Source organism: Rhinopithecus bieti, unplaced genomic scaffold (genome assembly GCF_001698545.2).
Source record: "Rhinopithecus bieti isolate Rb0 unplaced genomic scaffold, ASM169854v2 scaffold_1561, whole genome shotgun sequence".
In the NCBI taxonomy this organism is placed as follows: Eukaryota; Metazoa; Chordata; class Mammalia; order Primates; family Cercopithecidae; genus Rhinopithecus; species Rhinopithecus bieti.
The window spans coordinates 918,622-935,477 of record NW_016803640.1 but is presented as its reverse complement, the minus strand read 5'-3'; the positions used below and the strand labels follow the sequence as shown (position 1 = coordinate 935,477).

The 16,856-nt window shown below is 35.4% G+C and overlaps 1 pseudogene; it reads left to right on the top strand.

The window, feature by feature from the left end:
• LOC108542016 (40S ribosomal protein S10 pseudogene) overlaps positions 1-16,462 on the top strand; it is a 25,892-nt pseudogene extending 9,430 nt beyond the window's left edge.
• Positions 16,463-16,856: the final 394 nt, after the last annotated feature.

Below are 16,856 nucleotides of genomic sequence, written 5' to 3'. Positions count from 1 at the left end.
ACCCAGGCTGGAGTGCAATGGAGCGATCTCGGCTCACTGCAACCTCCACCTCCTGGGTTTAAGAGATTTTCCTGCCTCAGCCTCCCAAGTAGCTGGTACTACATGCACACGCCATCACACCTGGCTAATTTTTGTATTTTTAGTAGAGACAAGGTTTCACCATGTCGGCCAGGCTGGTCTCGAACTCCTGACCTCAGGTGATCCACCAGCCTAGGCCTCCCAAAGTGCTGGGAATACAGGCATGAGTCACTGTGCCCAGTTTTCTAGTTTCAAATCTTATCTTTTGATATCATTTTCTGGGTAGGCTGAGCAAAGGTTTTTTTCAAATAAAGTTTTAGAAAATTGTAATGGGCATATGACACACATGGAGATCTTGCGAAAATGCAGATTTTAATCTAGAAGGTCTGGATGGAGTCTGAGATTTTGCATTTCTCACAAGCTCCCTGGTGATGCAAGGTTGCTCTTCTCATTACTACACTTTGAGCAGCAAGGGGCTCTAAGATAAGGTCTACCTGACTATAAAATGCAGAGACTCAAAATTAGAATTTCAATAGAAATTATTTTTCCTCTGTCAAACATTTATTGTATTATTTCTCATACATATTTGTTTGTTTATTTTGTTAGTTTTTTATAATATTCAGTGCCAGTCGAGCAGTTAAGAAGGAGTGATAGGGAGAAATGTGTATAGGTAAGGGAATTTAAATGAGGTATGAAACCTGTGGGAGGCTCCAGGGAAGAGTAGACGAAGGGTCTACTTTCAGAGAGAGTTCGGCACCAGTGGGAGGTTCCTGTGGCTGATTTACAAGTTTTACAGGGGAAAGGGAACATTTTATCAAGATATATTTTTAACTTCTTTTTTCATTCTATGTTCTTCATTTAACTGTTAATTTTATACATGCTGTGGGCTGAGAAATATGAATAAGGTTTCCCTTTAATAGCAATGTTACCTAAAAGCAGCTATACCAGTTTTTAACAGAATCTTCTTTCTCTGTCATATTTTGTTATTTCAATAACCTTCATTCTTTAAGGAAGTTTTCCAATAGTATTTTCTTCATTTTCGTGTGCCAGTCACCTTCTTCTAAAGTGTGAGATAGATAAAGAGAGAGTTTCTTGCAATCTTTATATTCAGAACACACGGCTAAAAAAAAAAAAAATGCCATTTTCATTGGTTTTTAGATTATATTTGTTACTTTCTGGAAACAAAAGGAAGGAAATTTAAATAATAAACATTTGAAATCTTGATGGTTCCCAAAATAGCAATGATGAAAACATAGGCTCTAACCCTTTTGTTTTTCTTAAGATGGTCCTAACATCTAGATCTATCCATTTTAACCCAGAACTCCAGCTCAAAATTAATAAGGGAGTAATAAAATTAATTATGCACTTAAAAAGTCTCATGACACTACAGGATGTTATATATAAAACAAGTTCTCATTTTACTTTAAAATATGACTATACTTTTATTATATATGTAATGTATTTTTCAGAAGATTTATAGGTAAACTTTCTATTATATATTATTAGCCAGCCATGGCTTCCTCTATGGATTAAAGAATTAAAATGTTAATGGGAAATTCATGACTCAGGACTAAGAACACTTCCTTTTTCCTCTGAATGACTGAGTATATATATATATATACACATATATATATTGCTCTTTTCAATATCATGACCCAGAAAATTCATTAGATTTGCATTAACAAAGTGAGCCATGTATATTAACCTTCTCAGTCTAGAAAAAAAGGTAAGAAAATTAACAACTCTTGAGTATTTCCAATGTCCAGGGAATACTCAAGGCACTTTTACTGAGTCATCTCATAAAACAACCGGAGTCTCAGTCTCCACATTAAAGGATTATAGAGTATCTCTAAAGAGTCAGAGTAAAACCACTGTAAAACATTCTCGTTCAAAGAATACAGTTTACTGTGACAAGTAATTACTGTGTTCCTTACAAGTGATTTGATAACTGGCTAGGGAGTCGAGACACTGAAAAGGAAGTCCACATAGGATAAGGCTTCACCAGCTCCCCATTCCTAAGATTTGATCATTGCCAATGGATCTGAGAACTTTGAGTTGACTGAGGCCTTCATTTCCCTCCAAGAGAATATTGTGTTTTATATTTACATTTCTTATATCTAAAGGCAAATGAAGGAGACACAGATCCCTGCCTTAGTTAGAATGGATCTTTAATACTTGACTTGGGTTTGCAAGTCTTCTGCTCGTAAACACTTCATATTGAAGCAGCTCAGTCTTTAATTGTAAAAAGGAGTTAATAACTGTAGGAAAATTTTAAAGGCAAGAACTTCATCTAAGGTGGAAAATTACCCAACTATTGTGAAAATAAATGAAAATTGAGAATGAGAGTATTTTAACAAAATAACAGAAGAAGCAAATAAAAGCAAGAGAATATGAATATCATATCAGGAATTCTGTAAGTCAGAAATCTTATAGACAAAGAATTGGTTTACAATCAGTTTACAATCAGTTTACAAATATTGCTGTTACTTCCCTTTGGGAATTACTACTGTAATACGCACACACACACAAACACACACATACACACACAGGAAAAATCTTTAATTTGGGAGAACCAAAAGTGAGCTTGTGTTTATTTTCCTAATTGCTATTGACTTTTTCCAACAGAATCCCATCAGATTGCTGCATTTCAGTCTTGAGCACTCACAGTCTTGTTTTATGTGTTTTATTGGCAAATTTACATGAAAATGCTCCTTATTTTAGATGTTACTATAATACAAACATGCCAAGATGGATATAATAATGGATTTTTTGATACAGCTTCAGATGGAGTAGGAAAAAAATATTTGTAGTTATGTTAGTTTTTTTCCATTTATGATTAGATTTTAACATTTTGAATTCTTTCCTAATCCATAAATTATTCTTATTCTGTATAAACGTTATCTTATCCATCTACTACATTGCTCTTTCTGTCTCACTTTGATTGCTGAAGTTACCTCTAAATTATTTTATGTACAAGTCTTCAAATCATAGTCAAAATTTTTTCATGAAAGACAATATTTGCCACCAATCCCAGAAAATACATTAGTATGTTCAGTGTATACATCAACAAAAAGAGCATAATGACCACATTATTAAATATGATTAGGGAAAAAGACTAAATTAATAATACACCTAAGTATCACCAGTGTCCCAAAGTGGATACTGGGAAACTCCTATAATTTCATTGAATTCTTATTATAATACCATGAGGTAGATTCTGTTATTATTTCATGTTACCAATGAAAACGTTTTATTTTACTTTATTTTAAGAAAACTACTTTTTTCCAAAAGTCGTATACCTTTTTTAAGTAAAAAAAATCAAGTAATCCATAAAAGTATGAAGAAGAAAGTAAACTATCTCCAAAATCCCACCACCCAAAAACAAAAGTTATTAATGTTTGCTGAAAAATATTCCAGATGTGTCTCTTTGCATGTATACAAATAAAGGTTATTGCTATATAGTACAGCCACATAGACAGATAGATAATAGATAAGGATAGACTGGTGAATAGATAATATTAGTGAATACAGAGAGAGAAGAGAAATAACAGATGGATGGAAATCCAGCTAATAGTTAGAAAATTAATGTATTTTCCTTTCTTATGCTTCCATGTACCTAATCAGTCAAAAGCATCTATGTATGATAGACATGGTAAGGTCAGGATACCTGAAAAAAATGTAAAGGAAAAAAGAGTTAACTTTTCAGCATCTAATATTCAAAACAGAATTTTAAGACGCCATTAGGTTTGAAGATCATACATCATGAAAGGGAGGGAAAGTGACATTTTCTTTTATCTTCTCTTTAGTACATCAAGAGCTAGGCCAGAGTTTTCCAAATGTAATTTCCGTACAGGAACAAGTCCTAAGTAATCTCCATCTTGGCACTTGCATGCCCAATTTCAGTCACCACCTCACAGATGGGTAAAGATGCTTAACTACTGTACAAGTTTGTAATCATAATTACCTTGCATATACAGAGGAGTTTTTTTTTCTTAGAAATTACTACTATCTTTATGATATATTTCTTTATATTTTACATAGCCATATTATCTTTTAAAGTTTTGTGTTTATATTATGCCTCTTTATTGGAAGACAGGTAATTTTAACTCTTCTTACTAAGTTACCAAAGTCCACAATGCTAATGGTAATTTGAATAATAATGCCGATTGTTTCATTAGTAATGATTTGGGTTACTACAAAACTTTTAACTTTTCAAAACTTTTATGAATACTTTTACACAGGAAGATTTTACTACAAACATCACAGACTTTTTAGAAATTAAGTTGCCATTTTATACAGAATAGAAAATTGCATCACAAAGAATGGCAGTGACTTTCCTCCGATCATGCAGCTGGCAGCTGATAAGTAGCTGAGAACAAATTAAGTCAGTTCCCTTAATCCCCAGCTCTGTCTTACTTTCATTAAACATTGTTTTGAAGTTTTTTTGAGACAAGATTCTTTACTTTGGGATCAAGGTAAACAGCATCACTTTAACAAACATCTCATGGCAAGAAGATGTCTCAGGGCTAGGCCATTCTTTCTGATTCGGTAAGCTCATTAATAACCATGCAGAATGAATGGATATGATCTGCATTTCCAAACTAGGGCTTGATCCACATGCAACTACTTCCTTCTTGTGATTTATTTCACTGCTAAACCTTGCTTATTCAGTAAGTTTCTTCTGTCTAGGCCTCCACACTGATGCACTGATATGACCTGTAATACAAGTACATTTTCTGGTTACCATAGCTTTGAGATAATCTGTCTCTGCCAAACTGTTCATTGCTCAGGCACTTATTCCATCAAAATTGTGTCCAGTCTTATAACAAATATTGAACTTCAAAGAAAACCAATGTATTTTGTATTTTTTAAGTAAGAGAGTCTTTTTTAAAACACTCCTTCTGAGCCAAGAACTAAAAATGCGAAACAATAATTGGGTACTGAAAAAAATAGTTTAGGACTCCACAAGCCCTTATTTCACCAGATACTGAGTCATTTCTTAGTCCATTCACAGTAATATAGTCTTTTTCTAGCCTGCTCCAGCCTCTGCCCACTACCCAGTTCAAAAGCCACTTCTGTATATTTGTAGGTATTTGTTACAGCAGCACCCCACTTCTTGCTATCAATTTGTCTTAGTCTATCCTTGTAACTGTAACAAGATTCCTGAGATTTGGTAATTTACAAACAATAGAAATTTATTTCTTACAGTTTTGGAGACTGGAAAGTCTAAGACCATGGCATCAGCAGCTTCAGTGTCTGGTGAGGGCCTGTTTCATAGATGCCATCTTCTCATGGTGACCTCACATGGCAAAGGGGGCAAAGAGGCTCCCTCAAGCCCTTCTAAAAGGACAATAATCCTATCCATGAGGGGTTCCCAAAGATCCCACCTCTTATTACTATCTCCTTCAGGGTTAGGTTTCAACATATGAATTTTTGGAGAAACACAGACATTCAGAACATAACAACTTCATATTTATGACAAGGATGTTATTCCTGAAGTTTCTATATTTTAGTTTGTATATAAATTTTATTTTAATTACAAAATAAAAGAAGCTTATAAATATTAAATTAAAACTTCAGACTAAAATATGTAAAATGAAAATGTTTTATAATATCTTAGAACATAAGCTCAAACCACTGTAAGATCTGCTTTATAGATTTGGTCTAGAGCTGAACATTTTTTATTCTTATGTGTAATAGAATTAACCACACTTTAAGAAACAGAACTAATGAAAAATAAAATATTAACATCAAATCTCAAAGGTAAACTGACAGACTTTTTATCATAAAATAAAATACTTGAAATATTTCCTGCCAAATAAATGACTATGAAACAATGGAAAAGACTGAAAGAAGGAAGGTCACAGTCAAACTAAAGAACAGGAAATGAAAAAAATCTCTTATAACTGTATAATGTGCTCCTTCATCATTCTAACACATTATAAACTGTAAAATGATGCTCAGACTGGTTTTATAAACACTTCTCTTGATCTTGCCTCATGTTTTGTTGTATTTGATAAAAGGTTTTCCGACTTTAAGCCTCTAAATATCAGGCTGAGGAAGTCTAACTTAAGAGCACTTAATAGAGCATTTCACGCCTATTTAAACTATCTTGAAATCATTGGAGTGTCTCGGTGAGGTTTCCCTTGAACTTATCACCTTAGAAAGGCACATATGAGTCTTTCCCAAAGGCAGCATCTTTTACAAAAGTACCATCTCATATCAACTTATTAGCTACAATGACCACTTCAATCGGATGACAATGTAAGGGGAATAGATGTCTCAAGTATACTGGAAAGTTTTTAATGACTTAATCATTCTATGATATGATTTTTGTAGTGTTTTGTTTGTTTCAACCTTTCTCTTGGTCTCTCATTGTTAGGATCTAAAAAGACTTTAGCCTAATGTCTAGAACTCTCCAGTAGTATTTAGATTTCCTTTTGTGAAAACTGGTAGAAGGAAAGAGACAGCCTCTCATGGAGTGATAATGGACAACTGCTCATCTACTCCAAGCTCTTGTTTGTGGGATACTATTGCATGTAGCATCTTCAATCCAATTTTACTCAAGCCACTCAAAATCATGAGGACATTTGCACTTCTACTACCACTCTCAAAACTTTACAGGCCACATTGCCACCACATAAAATTTCTGGTTTAATTGATGGCATGAAGCTTGAAGACTTTTCTCCAAACTTTTATACTTTCCTGATTGTTCTATAACTTGAGATATCCAGAGGTAAGTCAGCTGTTCAGCTACTTTTATGGTCAAGCCCATCTTTATTTAAAACAAGGAACTATACATGTCTATATGTCTCTGTTTAAATACAGAACATTGAAAGCTAAAAGTGATTGTTTCTACCAATCCCAGTTTTATGTAAATGAGGAAACAGATTATTCTGATATTTCTACTCTTAATGTGATTTTTGAGCTCCAGTCTAGGATTTCCAACTGCCTACTGCACTCAAAATCCAGTTGCCCTACAGCCCCCAGCCTTAACAAGTAAACGCTGAACCTCATATTTCTCCACAGAAGTTACTTAACAGTCAGGATCCATAATCACACTAGACGTTTCAACAGAAAGGATGTAATATAAATGGTTAAATAGGTACTGGGGGATAGAACAAAGATAGTGGCCAAAGTAAGCCGCTTCCTGGGAAGAAGCAAGGGACAGGGCTGAAGTTGAGTTGAGCTCAGAGAACTCTGCAGTTTGTAGGGGGAATCCGATGGACTCAGATCTACAAGGAGGGGTGCTGGCCTGGTATCTGTGGTATACCAGGAGTGGAGGAGTGGGCAACAATGGGAAAAGTTGGGATTCAGACCTCTGAACAAGGGGCATTCTAGGTGGCTGCTGGCATCTCTGAGGGATTGTAATGAGGCACTTTTGGGAATGCAAAAACAATAAACAAGAAACAAACCAAAAGAGAAAAATAAATAAATAAAAAACAGCATGGGCACTGGAAAGAACTACTGCTGCCAAGGTGAAGGGATTGGGTGGGGAGACACGGAGTAATAGCAAGCACACAGGGAGACTTGAATCCTATCTCCCCTTCTCCCACTCTCCAGTTTCCCCAATGGCAAAACCTGACAGGGAGCCAGGTGGCAAGAGAACAAGGCAGTTTTCAGAGTTGCAGTCCCAGCATCACAAAGCTGAGGATAGAAAGGCAAACAAACGGAAGAACATTCCATGCTCATGGACAGGAAGAATCAATATCATAAAAATGGCCATACTGCCCAAGGTAATTTATAGATTCAATGCCATCCCCGTTAATACCAATGACTTTCTTCACAGAATTGGAAAAAACTACTTTGAAGTTCATATGAAACCCAAAAAGAGAGTGCATTGCCAAGACAATCTTAAGCCAAAAGAACAAACCTGGAGGCATCATGCTACATGACTTCAAACTATACTACAAGGCTACAGTAACCAAAACAGCATGGTAACTGGCACCAACGATCCAGATAAACCGAGACGTAATGGAACAGAACACACCCCAGAACCATAATACCCACACATCTACAACCCTCTGGTCTTGACAAACCATGACAAAAACAAGAAATGGGAAAGGATTCCTATTTAATAATGGGTGCTGGGGGAAAACTGGCTACCGTAATGAAGAAAGCTGAAACTGGATCCTTTCCTTACACCTTATACAAAAATTAATTCAAGTGGATAGACGATTAAATGTTAGACCTAAACCTAAAACCCTGAGAGAGAGAAGACGTAATGAATACAGTTCAGAACAGCAGGTAATTCGGGCAGATGGACTTCATGGTCTGAAAGACACCAGAGAACCTAAGCCAATGGGCCAAAAAGGCGAAAGTTGACAAGATGGGATCTTAATGTAGAACTGATAGCTTTCTGCACAGCAATAATAAACTACCGAATAGAGTGAACAGGGGGCCAGGCCTACAGATAGTGGGGGAAATTTTTGTCAATCGACGTCATATGACAAAGGGCGAATATCCAGAACCTACAAAGAACTCAAACACATTCCCATAGAAAAAAACAAACAACCCCACTCAGAAAAGTGGGCAAACACAAAGTAGACACTTCTCCAGAAAGAAGACATTTCATGCAGCAACAGACATGAAAAATGCTCATCATCACTGGCCATCAGAGAAATGCAAATTAAACCACAATGAGATACCATCTCACCACCAGCTTCAGAAATGGCCTCATAAAAAGCTCAGGAAACCACATAGGTGCTGGAGAGAATGTGGGAAAAAATAGAAACACTTTTACCAATGTTGATGGGACTGTAACTAGTTTCCAACCTTGTGGGAAGACAGTGTGGTGACTCTCAGGGGATCTAGAATAGAGAGTACATACTGACCAGCCATCCCATCAACTGGATATCATAACCCAAAGAGATTATAAATCATGCTGCTATACAAGAACCATGCACGATGTAATGTTATTGTGGCACTTTTCACCAATAGCAAAGACTTGGGAACTAACCCAAATGTCCCATCAGTGACAGACTGGATTAAGGAAAATGTGGCACATATACACCCATGGAATACTATGCAGCCGTCCAGAGAGGATGAGTGTCCATGGTGCCTTTGGTAGGGACATGGATGGCAGCTGGAAACTTCGATGTCTCCAGCAAGACTATCGCAAGAACAGAAACCAAACACCGCATGCTCTCACTCATAGGTGGGAATTGAACAACAATGAGAACAGTTGGACACAGGAAGGGGAACATCACACACCAGGGCCAGTTGTGGGGTGGGGGAAGCGGGGAGGGATAGCATTAGGAGATATACCTAATGTAAATGACGAGTTAATGGGTGCAGCATACCAACATGGCACATGTATGCATATGTACTAAACCTGCACCTTGTGCACATGTACCCTAGAACATAAAGTATAATAATAAACAAAAAGAGAATATGAACCTCTAAAACTTCATCACAGCAGAGGTGCTTAGTAAAGATGTTGCTGAGTTAAAGAATAAAGGAAATTATGGGATGTTCCTGAGGTCAGAGCGTGAATGGAGAAGACAGAATAAGAATCCTGGATTCTTGGATTTCATTCCAGGAGTCCTGGCACAAAATCACTCCAGTTAATGTCCATACATTTTACATGCATATAAATATCTCAGTGAAGAAATTTAGAAGTTGTATTCATTTTTGAATATAGAAATGTATAAAGAACAAAACAAACAACCCTATAATTTGACCATCGAGATAATCTCAGTTGCCTTTTTAAAAATAAGTTATAGATATGCATAGTTCTAAAAAAATAAAGCTCTTCAGAGAAGCAAAAAATAAGAATGTGTTTGATTCAAGAGTTTTATTTTCAGTTTAAATTACATGAATTGCACTCCTGGACCTATACGTACTCCAAAGCCATCATATTATAATGGCCCATGATATAGTAACATGGTAAAAGGGAATAAGCCTTCAGTAATATATAATTTAATTATTTCATCACGGAGATGAAAAAACTGAGACACAGAAAGTTTGTGTTACTACCCTAAGTAAGGCCAATAGCTAATAGAGCCACTAATACAATTCCAGGCTCCTGTGTTTCCATCCATAATGAATACTTTACCCCCAAATTCAAGAAATAGAGACACTAATTAAAAATGTATGTCTTAAATTTAATAGCAGATAACTTATGATTATTTTGCATTGATACAGTACTAAGTACTAATTTTTAGACAAAAGATTATACTTCCTAATATCTGTGCAGTACTAATGTTAGAACTATTCAAGCAAAAAAATTTACATCTCACCAGGTGTTTCACATGAGTCTGACACTTGTTTTTAAAACACTGCTAACCCCTTAAGCTTGTATCCTAACATAATTTGTGTTTGTGTGACTCATTACAAATAGAAACGGGAATATTCTCTAAATATTAGACTCAATGAGAATTTCCTCAGCAATATCCCAGGCTCACATGCCCCAGGCTGTTAATGAAAGAAGAAAACAGTTCTTTTATATTAGCAATATTATAACTGAGATGCAAATGCCTTATTCTTCGGCTTTCGTTGCCGTCATTGACTATCATTATGTTGACAGATTGAGGAACTAGAGGGATAGTATTGCAGGAGAGACAAAAGATATAAGAATGCTCTGGTAAAATTTTAAGAATACTAAGTGGCAAATAAATGTAAATATGCACTAAATGCATCTGTGTTTTTAAGAAGTAGGACTTAGAAATAATTGCCAAATATCTAGAAAAATTAATAAATACAATCTGTGTTCTTTCAGGGTTAATGTCTTGATAAAAAACAGATATTTTATTAGGTATTTTGCCAAAGAAAAAATATAGATGATCCATTTAAATAGAAGATTATCTAATAATCAGTTTTGTTAAATGGATAACAACACCCAATGTTATAAAAAAATGGGAAAACAGAGACTTCCACACATTGTTGCTATAGATGCAAATTGGTCCAATTTTCTGGAAGGCAGTTTAGCTTGTCTATTAACATTTTAAACGTGTATGCCCTTTGAGGCATCAGGTCCAATGCTAGAATCTTTCCCAAGGAATTAATTGGAAGGGGTACCAAAAAAGTCTAAGTGAAAGGATGTTTATTGGTTTGTAACTGTAAACAGCTGGATAATGTCCTAAATGTCCATCAACACAATATTGGTCATTTGTTTAATGAATATACAGCCATTAATAATAATGAAATAGAACTATTTGTGTTGACAGAGAAAGATGTTAATGATATATAATTAATCAAAAAGAAAGAAAAATAGGGAATGGCTATGAAAAAATATGTTCAGAACTGTTTCAATTTTGTGTGTGTATATATATTAATAGATGTATAGATATAGATATACACTTAGCTTGTCATGGGATATTTGTGTTACTTCTTTATACATTTTGTATTGTTAAATTATTTTACAATGAGCTTTTATTATATTTATAACCAGCAAACATAATAAAGGTATCCTGATTTTGGAGAAAGAAGAGACTGAGAATGAGTGAAGGCTTCAGAAAGATGGCGATACAGGGGTCAGTTCTTGAAAGACCGAGATTATACACTTCATTGTTTCGTTCTGAATATTAAAAAATTTAGTATAGAAAACTTAGAAAGCACAGAAAATCATAAAAATGTCAATAAAAATTACCACACTCTGAAATAATTATATTTCTAGGTATTATCAGCTAGGTGAAATTTTAATCGGCAGGGATGAGAGTGCAGGCAATTTTGGGAAAACAAAGGTAGAGAATTAAGAAAAATAGCATTGTATTCATGTAAGCTATTTAAATTAACTCAATCAAAAGAAGTGGAAAGTAAATCTGAAAGATTGGATTAGAGGATATCATCATAAATGGCCTTAAATGTGAAGATGACTATAAGTAATGAGGAACCATTGAAGGCTCTAGTGCAAGGAAAGGAAGTGTTTGAAGATATGCTTGAGATTAACCTATAATCCCAGCACTTTGGGAGACCAAGATGGGTGGATCACGTGAAGTCAGGAGTTCAAGACCAGCCTGGCTAATATGGTGAAACCCTGTCTCTACTAAAAATACAAAAATTAGCCAGGCACGGTGGTGAATGCCTGTAATCCCAGCTATCCAGGAGGTTGAGGCTGGAGAATCACTTGAACTTGGGAGGTGGAGGTTGTAGTGAGCCTAGATAACGTCACTGCACTCCAGCCTGGGCAACAGAGCGAAAAAACGAATGAAAAGAATATTAGAAAAATTGAAGAAGAGAATGAAGGGAGTTAGAATATGTAATAGTTTATTATAGTAATCTACGGAGAAAGCCATGTATTTAAATCCTGAATTAAAGAGAAAATAATACACAGAAAAGGGAAAATATAGGAATGTATCTACAAATATATGTATTTGTAGAGATAATAAAGTTTTACACATTTTGCCTAAAATAACAGTATCTTTGTGTGTGTACTTTTTATTATCTTTCATTCTATTTTTTGTTGTTTGGGGAGAGCTGAAATTTTACAAGATTGTAAAACATCAGCTTTGACAACTGTAGGAGTGATTCACTTCTTACTTATCAAGTTAGTCTATTATTGGAACAAAATAAGTAAGACAAATAAGAATCAGTTACCTTTACAATCTAAGAGTCCATATTACAAACACACGAAGTTTTCACAAGGATTTGAACAAAGGCCCTCATAAATTTTTGCCAAAAATAAAATAATAAAGTGAATTATAAGAATTTGCCTAATGTAAATCTTTTTCTTGCCTTTAACTGTTAAATTAATAATAGTTGATATCATATTGCCTATAAATTATATGACATAAGCAGTAGATGTTCAGCAAGTCATTTCTATTTAAACCTAATTATGGGGGAAATAATATTATGATGACAATACGTCAATACTGTCTGTGCCTACACTTAATAAGTTGCCTTGGTTTGCTTTGCATTTTTAGGTAGTGTCTATGTTATTTCTTTTTCTATAACTAGTTGGATAATAATATAATTCCTGTTGAAGGTAAACATTTAAGAGCAGTTAGAAGGTTATTTGTCTGTTAGGAATTCTGACCCTTTTCCCCAGATCTGACACTAGAAAATATGCTTCACACTTCTAATTTCTGATGTTGAAATAGAAGTTGCAGAAATTGTAGAAGCTGGAGAAGTTGGAGAAATTGAAGAATTGAAGTTCTCATCTGTATGTGTATTTCTATATGCACTATTGCCATTCTTTTAGTGTATGTGCAGTATAAATGTACATGGAAAATATTTCTACTAAATTTTGCATGATACATTTGCAGGGGATACTGTAGGCATGTTTCCAGATGCCCTTGAATTCTGTACTGTGCACTGTCACCTTAGCCAATGATTGATTAGTTAATGCTGGAGTAGAAAAACCCAGCTCCCTTGACTGAGATGGGAACAATTCTGAGGCACAATTTATAAAGCTCCCCTGTGGGACACCCCTTTAATGACTCCACCTGGGACTTCACCAATATGGTACCCTCCTTAGCTTCTTTTCCTTCCTTGCCCAGCATCCCACAGTTCCTTGACACTCTTTCCTGGGAGCACTAAATAATCTCTTCTACATGAATCCTCTTCTTACACACTAATTTTGGGGAACTCAACCTAAGGCACTGCAATCTAAGAAACAAACTGGAACTAGTATAAAGCTTACTGAAAACACTTTGTCATTTTCTTCCGAGAGACCAAGCCATGGATATAACAGTAGCAACTAGACCACTGGAGAAATACATGAATAGCCACAGATTCAATAAAGAACTCTTAAATGTACCTTTCCAAAATATTTTTAGAACTTAAGAAGAAATTTAGTATTATGTTATTTACCCTTTCATAACAGTAATAGCTGCCATTTGTTGAATTATTAGCTGTGATTGTCATTTTTCTTGTGTTTTTGCATCTTATGCTGTTTAGTCTTCACAACAACCCTATGATGGAGGAATTTTCTTTATTTTTCACATGAGTGGAGTGTAGCTCTGAGATCATAGAGTTTAGCAAGTAGCTGAACCAGGATTTAAACCCAGGTATAATCTGGCATTACAACTTATAATCTTTCTACTTTATCTCTGTGTTGTTCTTCTGTAAGAACATCCTGAAATACAGTAGGTGCCTATGTTCATTGACTTACTGTTGATTTTCCTCTGTCATTGACAGGAAACTATGAGGCAGTATTTATCCAATGACTTTCATCAAAGAACTTACCCTTTGCAAATACAACCATAGTATTTCAATTACTTCAAAGCGTTAAGATAAGTTTTCTCAAATCTTGTATTTTAAGGACCCCAAGATTTGTCTGGTTTTGGTTATGTCATGAAGACGCCCATTAATGAAGTCATCAACAAGTCACTCGACCAGCTAGTGCAGAAAAAACAGCAATATACCATTAAAGCACCAAGCCTAGAAAGGGATATTATACTCAATACCCTATGGTTCACATATAACTACTTAGATTGTTTAGATAATAACCCTAGCCAACTATTTTTCTGTGGTGGTCATTTCTGGCTTCTGAAGACTGATCATCTTATTACATTCCTATTACCAAATGCTATCAGGAAGCACATTCAGTTGTAATGTATCGTTTATCTGTAACAACTATGAGAAAAATCAACAACATCCAAGCAAGGGTGGCACAAGAAGCTAGAGCCATTTTGCTCTTTGTGATAAGACACAACAACATGTAATTCATCTCAGTCTTTGACACTGAAAGCAGTATAACTCAAATGGATGGCATTGTGCGTGGCTGGCCTTACAAAATAAAAATACCGGATATCTATACAACCTGTAAGCACTTCCTTTAACCCTATGGAAGCAAATGCTTTTCATCCATGGAATAGTTCTACACTTAATGCATACACTGAGTGTTTTCTGTGTGTTTTACCTTAGTAACTATTTGGGTGATAAGACACAATTTGAGAATGAATGCTAACGAAGTTGAATGAAGGAAAGATTTGTTGAAGACAAGAAAGCTGAATGTTTCATCTGTATCTGTTGATTACTTTGGGAGCATCAGAGGTTATTAATTTCCAACTGTTTCTATAAACATGGAAAGTAATTGGATGCCATTATGTGTTGAATTCTGTCCCCCAAAAATATGTTGAGGCCTAACCCCAAAAACGTACGAATGTGGCCTTATTTGGAAATAGGATCTTTGCAGATGATCAAGGTAAGATATGATCATTAAAGCAGGCCCTAATCCAATATGATTATGCCCTTCTAAAGAGGAGAAATTTGCACACAGAGACAGACTGTACATGGCAGAATGCCATGAGAGGATGAAGGTAGAGACCAGGGTGATGCATCTGTAAGCCAAGGAACACCAAATAAGGAACACCAAATACTGACAGCAAACCCCCAGAAGTTAGGAAAGAGACATTGAACAGATTCTCCCACAGAGATTTCCAAAGGAAACAGCCCTGGTGAAACTTTTATCTCAGACTTGTAACATCCAAAACTGTGAAACAATAAATTTCTGTTGTTAAGCCACCCAGATCTTGGTATTTTCTTATGCCTCCCCTGGGAAACTGATATAGATGTAAAACATAAAATTTAATTATTCTAATGCCTATGTACTCATTAAGATCTTGTCAATTGAAAGTGGCAGAAAACTAAAAAGCTCGACTTTTCCAGGGTTCTAAGTTAGTATTCTCTCCATTCTTTAGGCTGCTTCCTTCTGTATTGGCTCCATTCTTGGAAAGGTGTTTCACTGCACATGGCCAGATGACTGCCAGCACTTCCTGCTAGACATTCTGTCTTTTCAGCAATACCAACTTTTCCTCCCTAGTTTTAACCAAAGTTCCAAGACTATGTCTCACTGACTTGTCTCCATTACTATGTGGTGTTTGGGAGACGACTAATCCAAGACTCTATATCCAGGGGTAAAATCAACATGGCCTGAACCACGTGGACTGAAAGAAGGAAAGACATGAATAGTTGCCAGGATAAAAATCAGTGTGTTACTTTCTAGAACCGGGAGGAATTGGGAATGGGTAGGAAAAAAGCAAAACTGAGCAATTGTCCATTACCTTGTAACTCACCACTCCACTAGTTTAATATGAAACCACAGGAAATTCTTCTCTATTAAAAAGATAACCTGTCTGGGTCCAAATTTATTAATTATGTTAATTTCCACTTCTTCTATCTCTACTCACATTATCTCACTACTGGACTCTCTTAATTGGTATTGCAGCTACATTCTCTTCTCCATATTAAGTTGTAGAAGGTAAATATTGTCAAGCCTGAAAGCCTGGCATTCTCATTGATACTGCTTAGTAGGTCTTCAGTCCAGCATGTAAGACCCTATTCACCATCTCAACTTCATTTTCTAACAATACCATATGCAAATCATCCATAGTGTAGTCAAGATGTCCTCATAGTTATGACACACACTGTGCAAATCTCTAACTTTCACCACTTTGATTGTCAAAACTATCTTTTCCTCTCTTTTTTTTTCCAGACTTATTCTCACTTCAAGGCCCAGTGTACTTCCCAGCCTTCCCATAAGACTCCTCCTGAATGCCACTGGAATGGGTAATGGTCCTCTGAAATTCTAAGCCACTTATTGCCTTTATACTATTTTATCCTCAACCTATCCAACTATATATCATTAAGTATGCTTTTATGTGTATATCTTATCTCTTTTAGTTTCAAAATTATCTCATTGCAGACATATATAAACAGTTATTACCCCTAAAAAATAGTTGGCAATAATGATCTCAACAATGGTTATCAATTTTTCAAGATAATTGTCTGAAATTTAAAGATACTTATAAGAAAGTGGTACTCTTTTTGTACCACGCTTATGAGATATATAAGTCAGCATGATTATCTCAATGTATTAGAAGAGAATAGATTAAGGTAAATTAAATGGCTTCCTTAAAATTACCCCAATTGTTCAATGTAAGATGGTCATTCAA